Source organism: Sinohyriopsis cumingii, chromosome 15 (assembly GCF_028554795.1).
Source record: "Sinohyriopsis cumingii isolate HCF-2022 chromosome 15, ASM2855479v2, whole genome shotgun sequence".
Taxonomy (NCBI): Eukaryota; Metazoa; Mollusca; class Bivalvia; order Unionida; family Unionidae; genus Sinohyriopsis; species Sinohyriopsis cumingii.
Genome location: NC_142975.1, coordinates 130572172 through 130586835, shown reverse-complemented (window position 1 = coordinate 130586835; position 14664 = coordinate 130572172). Strand labels below are relative to the sequence as shown.

The 14664-nt window shown below is 38.8% G+C and overlaps 1 protein-coding gene across 3 annotated transcripts in view; it reads right to left on the bottom strand.

Annotated features, from left to right (window-relative positions):
• The window catches only part of LOC149782779 (uncharacterized), a 63025-nt gene that overhangs the window by 23292 nt on the left and 25069 nt on the right, over positions 1-14664 (bottom strand). Inside the window, exon 1 of one of the 3 annotated variants that reach the window (XM_089934280.1) lies at positions 7099-7184. The exons of 1 other annotated variant lie outside the window; for it this stretch is intronic. The gene's annotated coding sequence lies outside the window, so the exon portion shown is untranslated. Of the gene's footprint in view, positions 1-7098; positions 7185-14664 lie in introns of those variants that run through there. One more of the 3 variants, XM_089934278.1, reaches the window with a different exon arrangement.

Sequence of the window (14664 nt, the reverse complement as noted above, 5' to 3'; positions counted from 1 at the left end):
AAAGACAAACTCTGTGGCATTCCTGAAATGCAAAAATTGAAAAATGTCCTGGCTACACCTTGAAAGTGCACCCTCAAGAAGTGCGCGGACTTCTATTGTTTCGAGGCAAAGATTTCAAAGACGGAAAATACATTCAAGTCTATCATCACGATGAACATTTCGAAGCCATCACCAGTATCACCACATTCTTGGGATATGGTTATTACTGTGAGAAATGTTATTATGGCTATAACAATCAAGAGTAACACAAGCATTGTGGATCGAAATGCTCAGGATGTTTGGCCTCTCAAACCTGTCTGGACGAAAGACAACAACGAGTGCATTGCCCTGCTTGTCAACGAACGTTTGTCAGTCCAACCTGTTACCAACAACATGTAAAAACACAAGGTTCAAATCAGAAAATTGGTTGTCAACTGCTGAGATTGTGCCCTATTTGTGGACAAAGCAAACGTACCAATAGTGCCACATTACAAGTTTGTGGAGGAAAGAAACGATGTCACATTTGTCGGTAAATCGTGGACTTGGAATACGAATGCTACATTCAAAAATACCATTCCAAACAAGAAGAGGAAGATGACCAGAAGAATGACCAGAATAAAGGGAATTTCATCTTTTTCGATTTCGAATGCATGCAAGAGACCGGCATTCACATTCCTAATTTCTGTGTGGCTCTTCGAGCGAGCGAGAAGTGCATCCAAGACCCTATCTTTAGTCATTTCCCTCACTACAGCAAAATTCCTGGAGGACTTGAAAAAATATTTCGGGGACCGAACATGCTAGCCTATTCCGCCCAATTTATCTTAGACCCCGTCGACGAGACGTGGAACCAAGAGGACATCGAACGTTACAGAGATTGTCATCGCCTTGTGCCGTAGTTGTGCCGAAATGTGCAACCATGACCGACACACCCAGGAAGAATGCGCCTTGACGGGAACGTGGGTCAGCGTGGAATTCTTTAAGCTCTGGACTTAGGATATCAACTGTTAGAAGTGTACGAAATTTACCACTTTCCCATGACAGCACAGTACCACAAGGGCGACGAGACTGAGAAAGGCATTTTCGCAGACTACGTGGATGCCTTTTTGAAACTGAAAGAAGCCAGTGGCTATCCTTCCTGGTGTCAGACTCCCGAAGACCAAAAGAAATGCAGAGAAAATACTGGGAGCAGGAGGACATCACTTTAGACTACGTGGAGAAAAACTAAGGCAGGCGATCGTTTACTAAAGTTATGCCAAATTGCTTGTGGGGTAAAATGGCACAACGACCATGTTTACCCAAGACAGAGTATTTGACAGAATCTTCGCGTTACTTTCAGATGATTCACGACAAAATCAAATACATGAACCACGTGGATGTCGTTCGTGAGGATTTAATCTAAGTCAATTACGAAGAAGAACTGGACTTTGTACAAGCTGACGAATTTGGAAATGCCATCATTGCGGCTTACGTGACAGTCCATGCTCGCTTACAATTGTACGAAGCTTTAGAACTGTTAAGAGATCTCGTCCTGTACATTGACACAGATGCATCTACATCGGTCCCCCGGGTCAACGTCACCCTGACATCGAAAGAGACCGTTTAGGAGCCTGGACAGACTAACACCCCGACGAGAAAATTTTAAGTTTTGCTATCAACAATTGTATCCATTACGTCACCGGGGTTGTAACCACTGGTACCTGAATGGTATACTAGGACTGATTCAGATGAAAGTGTTGCCGCGGTCAGACATTGGTCAACTACGCACTGGCATGAATAATTGGTTTGTTACTGCTGATTATATTTGCTACAAGGTAGACTTACTGCAATGAATTCCAGAAGAAGAGTTAGAGGGTTACTAAAATCTTTTACGCAACGTACATTTAGTTCAAGAGGAAACTTCTAAACGAAGTGTGACGTGTAAGTTTGTGACTAAATCATTTAGATTCGCCACTGGATCATCTCTGTGCAGAAAGTACACTTATTACTTCCAACAAAAGAGGGTATAGCATGACATGATCATGGATACTTTACAAGAGAACATTCGTGGTTTGCCTGTGGAGTTGAGAGAACGCATTTACTGAGAGCTGGTCAAAATACAAGTGAATCGAAAAGAACAATTGCATCCGTTACGTCACCGATCTTTAAATCACTGGTACCTGAATACCAAAAACATGTTGTACAGTGACTTGTTTCTATTCCACTTCGATCGTTTTGATGTGTATTGTATCGTTGTACTTAACCATTTAGCTTTTAAGTATTGTTTTTCTTTCGTGTTGTTCCATTTTTAGTTGCAATAAACTTGTTCTGAAAAAGCATAAAAACTCTTGTCTTCTCTGTTTTCGTGTCAAACGTGACATTCCTTGCACTATGGCTACCTCTGCTGTTTCTGCTCCCTCTTCCTCCACTCTCAAAGTCATCGACGGACACTTAGATTGTGCCAGTTGGGAGGCCCTGTATCTTCGCCATCCCTTTAACATGTTAATTGCTGGACCTAGTGGTTCAGGCAAAACCGAATTTGTCAAACGTTTGGTGGAACATAAACATCATTTGATCGATCGTCCACCTCAGCGGATCGTGTGGTGTTACAAAGATTGGCAACCGGCGTACAGCCTCTTGCGAGAAAGTCAAGGTGATTCCATCGTGTTTGTGGAAGGAATTCCTAACGAAGACGACGGAATCGTGTCTGACCCCAGTCAAACCCATCTGGTCATTTTCGACTACATGTTAGGAGAAGACGAAGAAGAAATTAAACTGTGGTTTACGCGCAAAGGGCATCACCGTAATGCCAGTGTCGTTTACATCACCCAAAATTTGTTTCAATAAAGTAAAGCCCATCACACCATCAGTCTCAATGCGCATTACGTGGTCCTGTTTAAAAGCCCTATAGATAATTCGCAAGTGTATGTCTTAGCCAAACAGTTAGGAACGCCTTGGCTGACTCATGCGTACGACGATGGCACTCAAACTCCACACGCCTACTTACCTGTGGATTTAAAACCCACCACCACCGATTATTTGTGATTTCGTACCCATCTGTTTCACTACTTGTGTCAAGACTGAGGGCCTGTCGTGTACACGTCCTGTGTTTGCATAAGTGGGCATGCGTCTGTGTAGATATTAGATTTTTGGGGTTTGTAAGCGTTAGTGTACGTTTGTTTGAATAGCAGATATTGCAGTTTTTTGATGGTATAATTTGGAATTTGTTTTTTCTCCTTCTCGTGTGTGGATAGTATGTTTTGGTTTGTTTTTGCTCCTCACCTTTGTGTTATTAGTATATATGCGGCTTGTGGATAGTATAGTAAGGGCTTGTTTTTTCTCCTTCCTGTGTGTGGATAGTATATTTTGGTTTGTTTTTGCACCTCACCTTTGTGTTGATATTATATGTGTGGTTAGTGGATAGTATTGTAAAGGTTTGTTTTTTCTCCTTCCCGTGTGTGGATAGTATATAATACGTGAAGTGAGCGTAATGGATGTTTTTCTTCATGTGGTTGCTTGACAAATATAAAGTCAAACCTTTCGTCGTTTGCCCCATTCAACATTGAATAAACGAAGATGACAATAGCTTTTTTCAACAAATTGAAGGACTGTTGGTACTGGATCATGGTCGCAGCCTATGTGGTGGAAAGGCTTGAGAAGGAATGGAAGTATCCAGGCAGCCCAGACTTTGTGACCAGCCTGAAAGTAGCCAGGGATCTTTTACAGGTAAGATAGAAGAGGAAGTAGAAAAGTTACGAGGTTTCATTCAACCTCCATATGTAAGAGTGGGCATCTTGAAGGAGGCGCTTGATGGTGTCATGAGAGTCAGGTGCTTTCCAGAAGACACATTGCATTGGACAGAGTAATCATTTGTGAAGTGGAGTCTGGACCAACTAAAGAAAGGGGAAGAAATAATGAGAAAAGTGATGGAAGAAGAGGTGAAGAAGATAGAAGACAACTGGGCTAAAGAAAGAAAGGACAAAGAAAATATAAATAAAAAAGAGTGGTTTGAAAAGCTGAATGAAAATTAGATGAAGATACAGGAAACTTTAAATTGATGGGACATTCTGACTGGATTCCAGAGACGGAAAAAAGAAGAAAGGAATCATTAAGAAAGTGAGGTGATAGTGGAAGAAGTGGAGAAAAAAGAAGAAGAAGAAACCAAATACCCTTCTCAGGGCCACTCATATGCCTCGAAAAGATTTACGTTTTATGCCTACATTTTTTTAGTCGATTGTATAGATTTTTGTGTTTGTATGTTGTATGTGTTATCTCTGTCTCTGTCCCACCCAAACATTCTAGGGTTTTTTACCGCTTTTTGGTCCCGATTGAGGTTAGCCCCTTGCTACATTGTTACCAATCTTCAGTCCTGTGACGTCACCATACCTGTAATGTATTTTCCCATTGTCGCTATACATCTTGACGTTATACAGTCCCAAGGGGGGGGGGGGGGGGTCTGTAATGCTAATTCCCTTTGACGCTATAAATCTTGACGCTATATCTTCCCAGGGGGTCTGTAATGTATTTTCCATTGACGCTATACTGTCCCCTATTACTACTTACGTTATGTATACTTCTTTTTGTGCTTGTGGTTTAATTTGTTACCTTTCAGCAAGACCACGGTTCATATATTACATATAAGAGTTTATGGGAAATGTGATACATATGATTTCACCTTTTCTGTTTGTTATTTATTCACCTCAGAATTTTCAGAATGGTTGAGTGAAGATTCTGCCTACACAAAATGGATCCAGAATAGATGGTGTCATGGTAGGTAGGAAACAATGCACGGTTCATACACTGTCTTCAGATAGAAGGTTTCCAATTGCAACAGGGTTTTATTTTTCTTTTCATAAAGGGTTTGCTGCACTTGCATTTTATTTTATCGATATGTTATTTCACGTGATCGGCTCTGTCAGTTACCTGGTTGTGGGAGACAAGAATGAAAACAAGCCGTTCCATCGTACTCAAGAAAATCAGGAACATTGTCGCTTGGATATATTTATGGCGGAGACAAAGCTGAACTTTAGCGTTCGTATAATTGTTAGCACACGCATCTGTCCATACATCCACACCCTAGACTAAGAGCAATGTAAAACGAACTCTTTGCTTAATCAAACACTAGCTGCCGAATAAAGGAGCCCTTGTCATACCTGAACCAGTGCGGTATACATTAAAGTATAATAGCACATTTTCTTCAGGTACAAGTTTCGTAAAATCTGTCACGAGGATAGCACCGGTCTAAGTTTTTTATTTAAACATGACTGGTAGTAAAGCATTATATTAATGTGCATTGTAGACATTAAAACAGATGTTTTGTTGGTAGAATTTACTATAGTGTACAACGATCATCGAATGTACACTGATACAAACAAGTTTAAATACCACAATTCATTACCTTTCATGGGATGACAATTTTCAAGGATTTAGCGGCATATTAAAACCACAACTCTTTTTGCCACAATAAACAATAATCCTTATATTGAAACAATGGGATGACTTCGAAATATACCTATTCATGAAAATAATCATCAAGGAAGCGTTAATCTATTTTCCACAATTCAAATAGCCCATCATTACAAGCGAGTCACGTGATATAACTCAGCTAAATTTAGATAACATGCTAATTTTTAAAAAATTATCTGAGAGATGATAATAAATTTTAATAAACAACATGGATGAAAAGAAATGAAAACAAAGAATCGAAGTTGCAGAGTTCTAACACGAAATACAGTACTTAACCCGAGACAATCGGAGCCGGTGATTGTGTTAGATTTCAAGAACATATATTAATCACAAAACTTTAGACCTTGATGAAATATAGATTACAGTTAATGTTGGCTTTTGTGACATTTTCAACTCGTGATTGGCTGTACAATGCCAAGGAAATTTGTGATCTTTTCTCAGGGACACATTGGGGCAGCTGACCAAGGCCGAACTGTGCGGATATCAAAGTCTTAGATTGGGAATAAGATGCTCCCCATCACGGACAATACATTTAGATGAAATAGATATTTAAAAATAAAATTCAAGCACGTGTTCTCAAGAGCATATCATTTCCATTGCATGCTAACTGAAATTATAACTGGTAGAAATACGGTGCAGTCCTGACATCGAAAAGTAAAAGAAAACATACCTAGTTAATATAAGTTCTTACGACAAACAAAACCTAAGGCTGAGATAGTTTTGCAAAATAACAACTAGAATTTCATCAAAGCTAGAAAATCTCTCAAGTTTATAAATATTCAATTTCATTAATTTTTCTGTAACTGTTTAGACACTTTGATGTACATACAATGCAATAGACAGCAATCCACTGCTCACAAATGACGATGGATATGTAACATCCATATTTTAATAAACTTTGGTTGATCTTCGTATTATTTTAAAGTAATTTACAAAGCTTGCAAACAAGGCATATACCAACATATGATTGTCTTGCTTTAATTCCCATTACTACGTCAACGTCAATCTTACTCGGTACAATAACAGCCTTAATCCATCTTTATGACCAAATTTTTTAATTTATTGCAGTGTATAAGCAGGAACACGAGGGTATAATTCATATCAATTTCGAATCTAAATAATCCGAGAGACATTTGACCATGACCTTCGAACTTTAGATTGGAGAACCAATAGGGAGATGCTCTTTTTGAAGTGTAATGAAACATTAAGGCAAATAACATATTAGCGCGGGAAACTATTTATAGATCAATTAAGAGGGTAATTAATGAAATTATATCGAGCACATGTCGCAACTATAGGGTATTAGCGTAGATCAGAAACACACTCAGTACCTGATTTGACTGAGCACAGCCCGCTTTAAGGTATATTTGCGTTTAAGGCATTTTTCCTGGGTGTATTCATGCCATAGCAAATCTTTACAATACCTTTGTTATACATTGACTTGCACAGTGACCACCCGTTATATGAAAAGGAAATGCTCACTTCACGTAAACAAATCCCGAAAGGTGATGATTTCGTTAGATATATCAATCCAGTTTACAGCTCCGATGACCTTCATTACATCAATTTTACAGGAGTTCTAACTATTGTGAACAAAAGGTAATATAAATGTGCATTTTTATTACATGCCAAACATACTTATGCAGTTATAATAATATACAATAAGTTGATACTTACAAAATGTATACTTCAAATCCCTTACAACTGTAAGCGCCCGAATTGTCCGGTGTGTTCAAGTACTCTGATTTACCTGCTTAGTGAAGTTGCTATAAATAAACACACTATTTACTCCAGATAACGTCTTAGATGTAGAGTAACCTACTAGGATGTGAATAGTTGAATTTACCGTATTTTCCCGCATATATCCCGCGGGTTATACCAGATTTTACAAACGGGGGTGGGGTGGGGTGCGGGTTATATAAGGGTGCGGGCTATATCACAAATTTTTTACACGTAATAATATTTCAATATATTGTTTGAAAAACATAACTACATTAACTTATATATTGTTCTAGTTTTGTTTTGCTAGGGTTGGATATTATGGCTACTACGGTGACTTCACAACAACTTACGGTATCGGGACCAAATCAACATTTCGGGATAAAAACTTAAAATTTCGTATCCGTGATGTTTTCATAATCAATATTTTCTGTTTTCAATTGAAATAACTACCTAATTTTACATATTTAATGATAAAAATTAAAAACACGTGTTTTGTTGTTTATCTTGTCGACTCGTCTCAAAAAGACCGCATCCGATGATTGAAAACAAAGACATTATAAATAGCAAAGATGAAGACAAAGAATCAAACTTTATTTTCTTTGGTTGATATTATTTTACTACAAACTATGGGTAGACTAATGAGTAATAACTTGAATCTTGATAATAAAATTTAAAACTAATAATATCATAATTAATTATCTGGTTCATCTTCATCACTGGCGGCATCACTGAAACCCTCAAAATCCTCATTAATGTCACTGTCGTTGTCCAGAATGTCAAGAGCATTCTGAAGGCGCAGTTCGGTGACATGTTGATCCTCTTCTTCTTCGTCAGTATCGTCGGAACTTGCTTGAGCTTCAACAGGAGGAGGGATCAATCCAGCTTTGACGAATCCATTTCGCATCGTTTCCGGTTTTATTTTGTTCCAAGCTGTCACAACCCACTTGCACACTTCTACATATGTTGCCCTGCGTTGTCTGCCTGCTGGGGTGAACGAATGTTCCCCATTCGCCATCCAATTTTCCCATTCCGCGCGCACGTAAGTTTTGAAGGGATGGTTGACAGCAATATCCAGGGGCTGGAACTTGCACGTTAGACCTCAAAGGATTACGGCAATATGCGCACCACAAGAGTTTATAACTGCTTGAACTTCTGTTTCTTTGTGTGCCGCCATCGAATCAAAAATCAACAGAGATCTCGGGGAGAAAAATCCTCCAGGCCTGGCTTGATAACATTTATCGATCCAGATTTTCATTACATCACAGCTCATCCATCCTTTTTTGTTGCAATGGACAACAATGCCTGAAGGTAGTTTCTCACGAGGCATTGTCACCCGCTTGAAAATCACCATAGGTTTAATTTTCACTCCATTTGCAGCACAAGCCAGTACAACCGTGAAAGAGGTTCGCTCGTGCCCGGTTGTTGCCACTTTAACGGTTTTAACGCCGACTTCGTCCACCGACCTTGTTGTCGGCATGTCGAAACACATCGGTACTTCGTCCATATTAATAATGGCAGAATGGGGAAGGTCAAGCTTCTGAATTTCCCTGGCGACGAATTCACGAAAATCATCCATCTTCTTCTCCCAATTTTCGGGTAGATGTTGGCCGACGGTCGTTCGTGTTCTGACACAATTGGTTCCTCTTCATAAATTTATATACCCAATGCACTCCTCCTTTAAAATCATCAATGTGCTTCTCTGCCGCCATGAGTCTGGCCTTCAGTTTGATGGCAACTGTCGAGACTGGTCGGTTGTTTTCCCTCTGGGCCACGATCCACTGCTTCAGGTCAGCTTCAAGGTGAGGCCATTTTGCTTTAGGTCCACGACGAGCACGTTTTCGTGGATTCATCTTCTCCAACGTTCCTTTTTCTTTTCTCCAACCTCGGATTACACTCTCATCAATATAAAATTTTCTGCCTGTGGCTCTATTGCCATGCACTTCAGCATACGCAATGGCAGTTAGCTTGAAGTCGGCTGTGTAAGACTTTCGTTTCGGCATTTTTTAAATTAAACAGAAAGAAATTATTTAAACTCGAATCTACAATTAAAAAGAATACAAGATTATTTAGAAATGTCCGCGTTTATGTAGCCTGTAGTTGAGGCACAGCTCCTATAGACAGCCTACGCGCACACAAGCACTGTGTACCGAACCTGAATACCGGTAGTTAATTGACGTCATGCGAGCTACATTCGAAATTGACAATTGTGGCATTCAGCCTCAGGACCTCACACCATTGCATATCCGGTTCACAAGTACCTGACTTCAAAATTCAAATCTGCCGGCTGCCAGCCGGAATATGGTGGAGGCAGGGTGACTAACTTGAACTGATGCAGAGGGATGAATATGGACCGGGGCCGACTGACTTGATAGCGTAAATACAAATTTGCATGTTGGGCGGGTGAGTGAAAATGTAGTAGTTGTAGTATCGTTCGTCATCCACATGTGAGCATTGACGAATTCGGTCCTTCTAAAAACAGTAATGGTAGACAATGTGAACATACACAAAAAAGTTCATCAATCTATGGTTGCGGGTTATACAAAGGTGCGGGTTATGCCAAAGATTTTTTACACAAAACCCCAAAACCCGCGGGCTATATGAGGGTGCGGATTATCTGCGTTTGCGGGATATATGCGGGAAAATACGGTACCTGCCTGATCTTTGTTGTTAGGAACAATTACTTCCTGGTGTATTTAGAGTGCTCCGATGACTTCACTTCAATTGGTATACCTTATTCGTGGGGTTTCTTCTAACACAAAAGTAGATTCAAATAACACTTAAAGATGCATATTTCTATATTTATATACATATCTTCCCATTTGTTCATTGGAAGTCAGTAACAGAAGTTCATGGTACACTCTATCATTTTTCGATATTTCATTTCGTCAGTCTAGCCAGTACAAGTATCTATCTATCTATCTACCTATCTACCTTCCTACCTACCTACCTACATATCTAGCTATCTATCTATATATCTATCTACCTACCTATCTATCTATCTACATACCTACCTATCTGCCTGCCTGCCTGCCTGTCTGTCCAACTATCTATCTACCTACCTACCTACCTATCTATCTATCAATATATCTATATACCTGCCTACCTAGCTACCTATCTATCAGTCTATCTATCTATCTATCTATCTATCTATCTATCTATCTATCTATCTATCTATCCATCCATCCATCCATATATCTCTCTATCGCTCTATCTATCTATCTGACTATCAATATATCTATCTATCTATCTATCAGTCTATCTACTTATCTATCTAACTATCTATCTATCTACCTACCTACCTACCAACCTACCTACCTACCTACTGTCTGCCTGCCTGCCTATATATATATATATATATATATATATATATATATATATATATATATATATATATATATATATATATATATATCCATCCATCCATCCATCCATCCATGCGTCCATTTATCCATCCATCCATCCATCCATCCATCCATCGATCCATGCATCCATCCATGCATTGATCTATCCATCCATCCATCCATCTTTCTATCTATCTATCTATTTATCTATCTATCTGTCTATCTATATACCTGCCTACCTAACTATATATATATATATATATATATATATCAGTCTATCTATCTATCTACTTACATACCTACCTATTTGCCTGCCTGCCTGCCTATCCATGCATCCATCCATCCATCCATCCATCTATCTATCTATCTATCTATCTATCTATCTATCTATCTATCTATCTATCTATCTATCTATCTATCTATCTGTCTGTATATCTATCTATCTATCTATGTATCTATCTATCTATGTATCTATCTATTATCGATCTGTCCATCCATCCATCCATCGACCTATCTATCTATCTATCTATCTATCTATCTTCTCCCTATCAGTCTGCAGGCATGATTCCACATGATTATTCCCATATTCTGCATGCTTCTCTCTTAACTTCACGTTTTATGTTTACATTATTTCTAAACTTAAGCAACACAGCCACTAAATTTCTTCTTCCTCCTGTATTTTTTTATGACATTATGTCGTTCTGCGTAGTCCAACTGCAACATGTTTTAGACGCTTTGAATTTTCGCAGACTTAAAGACAACTATATGCAACTAAATACCCAGCTAATACTTTTAATGCTCGAAATAAGATGGAGTTGGTTTTGTTCAAGCTACATATATCCCCTTTGATTCTGGCCATCGACGTGCATGTGTGAATCTCTACCTAAAATTTACAATTAGTAAAACAAGTTACTTTTTATTTGTTTTAACAAAACCCTTATCATCGTTTATTTGAAGTCAATTGTGAATAAATAATGTAGTTTTCCTTCTTTATTGGCAGTGCGGGATGACAATGTAAGCACTTTCAGTTGAACAATTTGAAAATGAATTTGTATGGATTCTACAGATACCTCTCAACATAAGAGTGTATCAATCACCAAATTCGTTAGTTAATTTAGGAACATTGAAATAGAGTTTGTGGTTTGCCAATAAATACTATTATACTATGGTGGATAAATTACAAAAACGTTTCTTAACACAAATAAAAGAGAAAAAAAAACTTGTACAATGCGAAAAAGCATTTCCTGATTTTGTATGTTTATCAATGTTTGTCCACCAGTTTTAAAAAGTCCTACTTGTTCGATATTATTGATGATAATATTTGGCTCTTTGACCGTTTTGTCACATAAGCAATGGTAATGGTAAAAGAATTATAGAGGCATATGCATATAATGATAGACCAACCTCTCTCTCTCTCTCTCTCTGGACAGGATGAGACTCATTGATAAATTTCATTTGACAGAAAGACTTTCTTATAAACAGAAGGCAAAGATAATCCCCTTACTTTTCTTAACAATTTATAAACTATTTTCGATTTGTATGGCGGCAAGTAGTGAATAGGGATACCCTAGCGTCAATGGGAATTAGCATTACAGACCCCCCTTGGGACGATCTAGCGTCAATGGAAAATTAACATGGAGAAAAATCGTGGGACAATCTAGCGTCAAGGGGAATTTAACATGGGAATAAATCGTGGGACTGTCTAGCGTCAAGGGGAATTGAACATGGGAATAAATCGTGGGACTGTCTAGCGTCAAGGGGAATTGAATATGGGATCTTTTTTTTTTTTTTTTTAAAAATTTAAATTTAAATTTAAATTTAAATTTAAATTTAAAAAAAGGGTAGGCAATTGAAAAGTCATTCTCTTTTCGAGAAATATGGCTGGCCCTGAAAAGGGCCTTTGGGTTTATGTTAATATTAATATTAACATAGATGGCATCTGTCACATCTTCTTCTTCTTCTTAAACTCCTTCTAACTGCAGGTCCATACACAAGTACCCTCTTGAGACATCCTTGTCTTTCTATGTAAACTCTTCTCATCCATAGACTAGTATCTGTCCTATCAACAATAGTCCACTTGGACCGGACATACATGAGCATGTCCTTCCTAAACATCATGGAAGACACAAGGGTGGATGACTCAACTGTGGTCCACATCTTGAAGCGACGAGAACAGGTGAATCAATGCAGTGAACTGCGCTTATTTATAGGCAGAGGAAGGATTGAAACGGATTGAGTTCATTCACCAATCCGAACACGCGTTACAAAATTCAGTCAGCTCGCATCCAATCCGAATAGAGCAGTCTGTGACGTCACGTAGTCTATATAGATTCGCTAGTGCTTGTGTACAGTCAATCTATGCGACAGTGATTCAACATGACGGAAACTCAGAAAACGATCCATTGGGGTGCACCAACAGGGGAGACTGACCAAGGGAACCCGGATTTACTTTCAGAAGAGGTGAATTGGGATTTTGTGCATTTTCTTACCTCGCAAGAATTTGTTCCGGAACCTTCGTTACCTTCTTCATTACCGCAAGTGGAGAATTTTAGACAGAGACAGAAAGAAGAATTGGAGAAATTTATACAACGACAAAAGGAAGCGGAACAAGCTTTTCTCCTACAGCAGCAAGAAGAAGAGGTAAGAAAAAAACAACAGCAACAACAGCAAGAAGAAGTAGCAGCAAAGAAACAAGAGGGTGAAAATCAAACGGTCACGCTACTGTTGGACATTTTAGCGGAGTTAAGAAGTCTGAAACAAATGTATCAGACTTCTTTATTACGACCGAAGAGAATACGACCTTCCCGAGCTAAACACGTTAACCCTGTGACTAAGCCTACCGTACCACCCTTAGTGATTTCAGCCAAATCATCATCATCATCATCAACAGTACGCAGTCCAGAAGTAGGCCTTGGCCGTGGCAAAGGCTTAAGGCAGTTAAAGTTGATTGCTTAAACTTACCCCTACACCATAAAGAAAAAAGGCCCTTTTCAGGGCCACCCACATTTCTCAAAAAGAGATAGCCTTTCAATTTGCCAATAACTCAAAAAATACCCCACCCATTTTACCCTTATAGTACGTGTCTGTGTATGAGTGCGTGAGTGTAGCTTCTTATTTTAAAATCAAAACTCAAAGACACTTACCTTATATCATACATTTATTCTTTTATCCATTGTTACAATCCAATTCACAATTCACAACATAACACTTTAATTAAAAGTTCATTGACTTCTTCTGTCTCCTTGTTTAGTCTCTCTGTTTTTTGAATTTTTTCACCGTCACACTCTTTTCCTCTTCTTCTTCCTCCTCCTCCTCCTCCTCGCTTTCTTCCCTTCTTCTCTTTTTCTCCTGTTTCTTTTTCTTCACCTGTCTTCTTTCTTCCTCAGAAGAATCCCTCTCTTCCTCTGAAGAATCCCTCTCTTCTTCTGAAGAATTCCTCTTTTCTTCTGATTCCTCTTGTTTCTTTTTTGGGCAATCTGGAGACCAATGTCTTTTTTCTTTACAATAATAACAGGTATCTTGACTTTTGTCTTTTTTAGTCCCTGTTTTTTTTCTTTTTTGACGGTCTGGACACTCCGAAGACCAATGCCCTTTCTTCTGACAGATATAGCAAGTATCTTGACTTTTATCTCGAAAGGAAGGAGAGTAGACCGTGGGCTGGTCTGAAGAGAATTTTCTAATGACTCCTCGCAAAGCTCTGACGAAACGTTCGATTTGATTAGTCTCTTCCATCGTTGTGCTCGGCTTGAGAGTGAAATGAATAGTGAAAGGACAAGACACACACCCTTTTATATACGCTGGTTTGGCATGACTATAAATTAGTCTATGGTGTTTAAACTTGAGTCATTTGACGTTTTACACTCAAGATGAAACGATCCTATTCGAGAAGAAAGAAGAAAGTAAGAGGCAGAAACGTGATCTATCGCCTCGAACTAGGGCTCAGATCTTGGCACAAATTCATGCCAGTGATTTTGAAGAGGACGTGAGTGAACCAGAATTTGAAACCTCTAAACCAAGTTCACCACCCTTAGTCAACCTTGAAAAATCCTATTCCATTCGAGAGACGGAAAAGCACTCCTCTAGAAAATTTAGAACCACGGCTTACAAATACACGGTGAAGTTTAAAGATTTCAAGGCTGAAGTGCCGTTAGAGAAAGCAGAAGTGTTTATCACTGGGGTG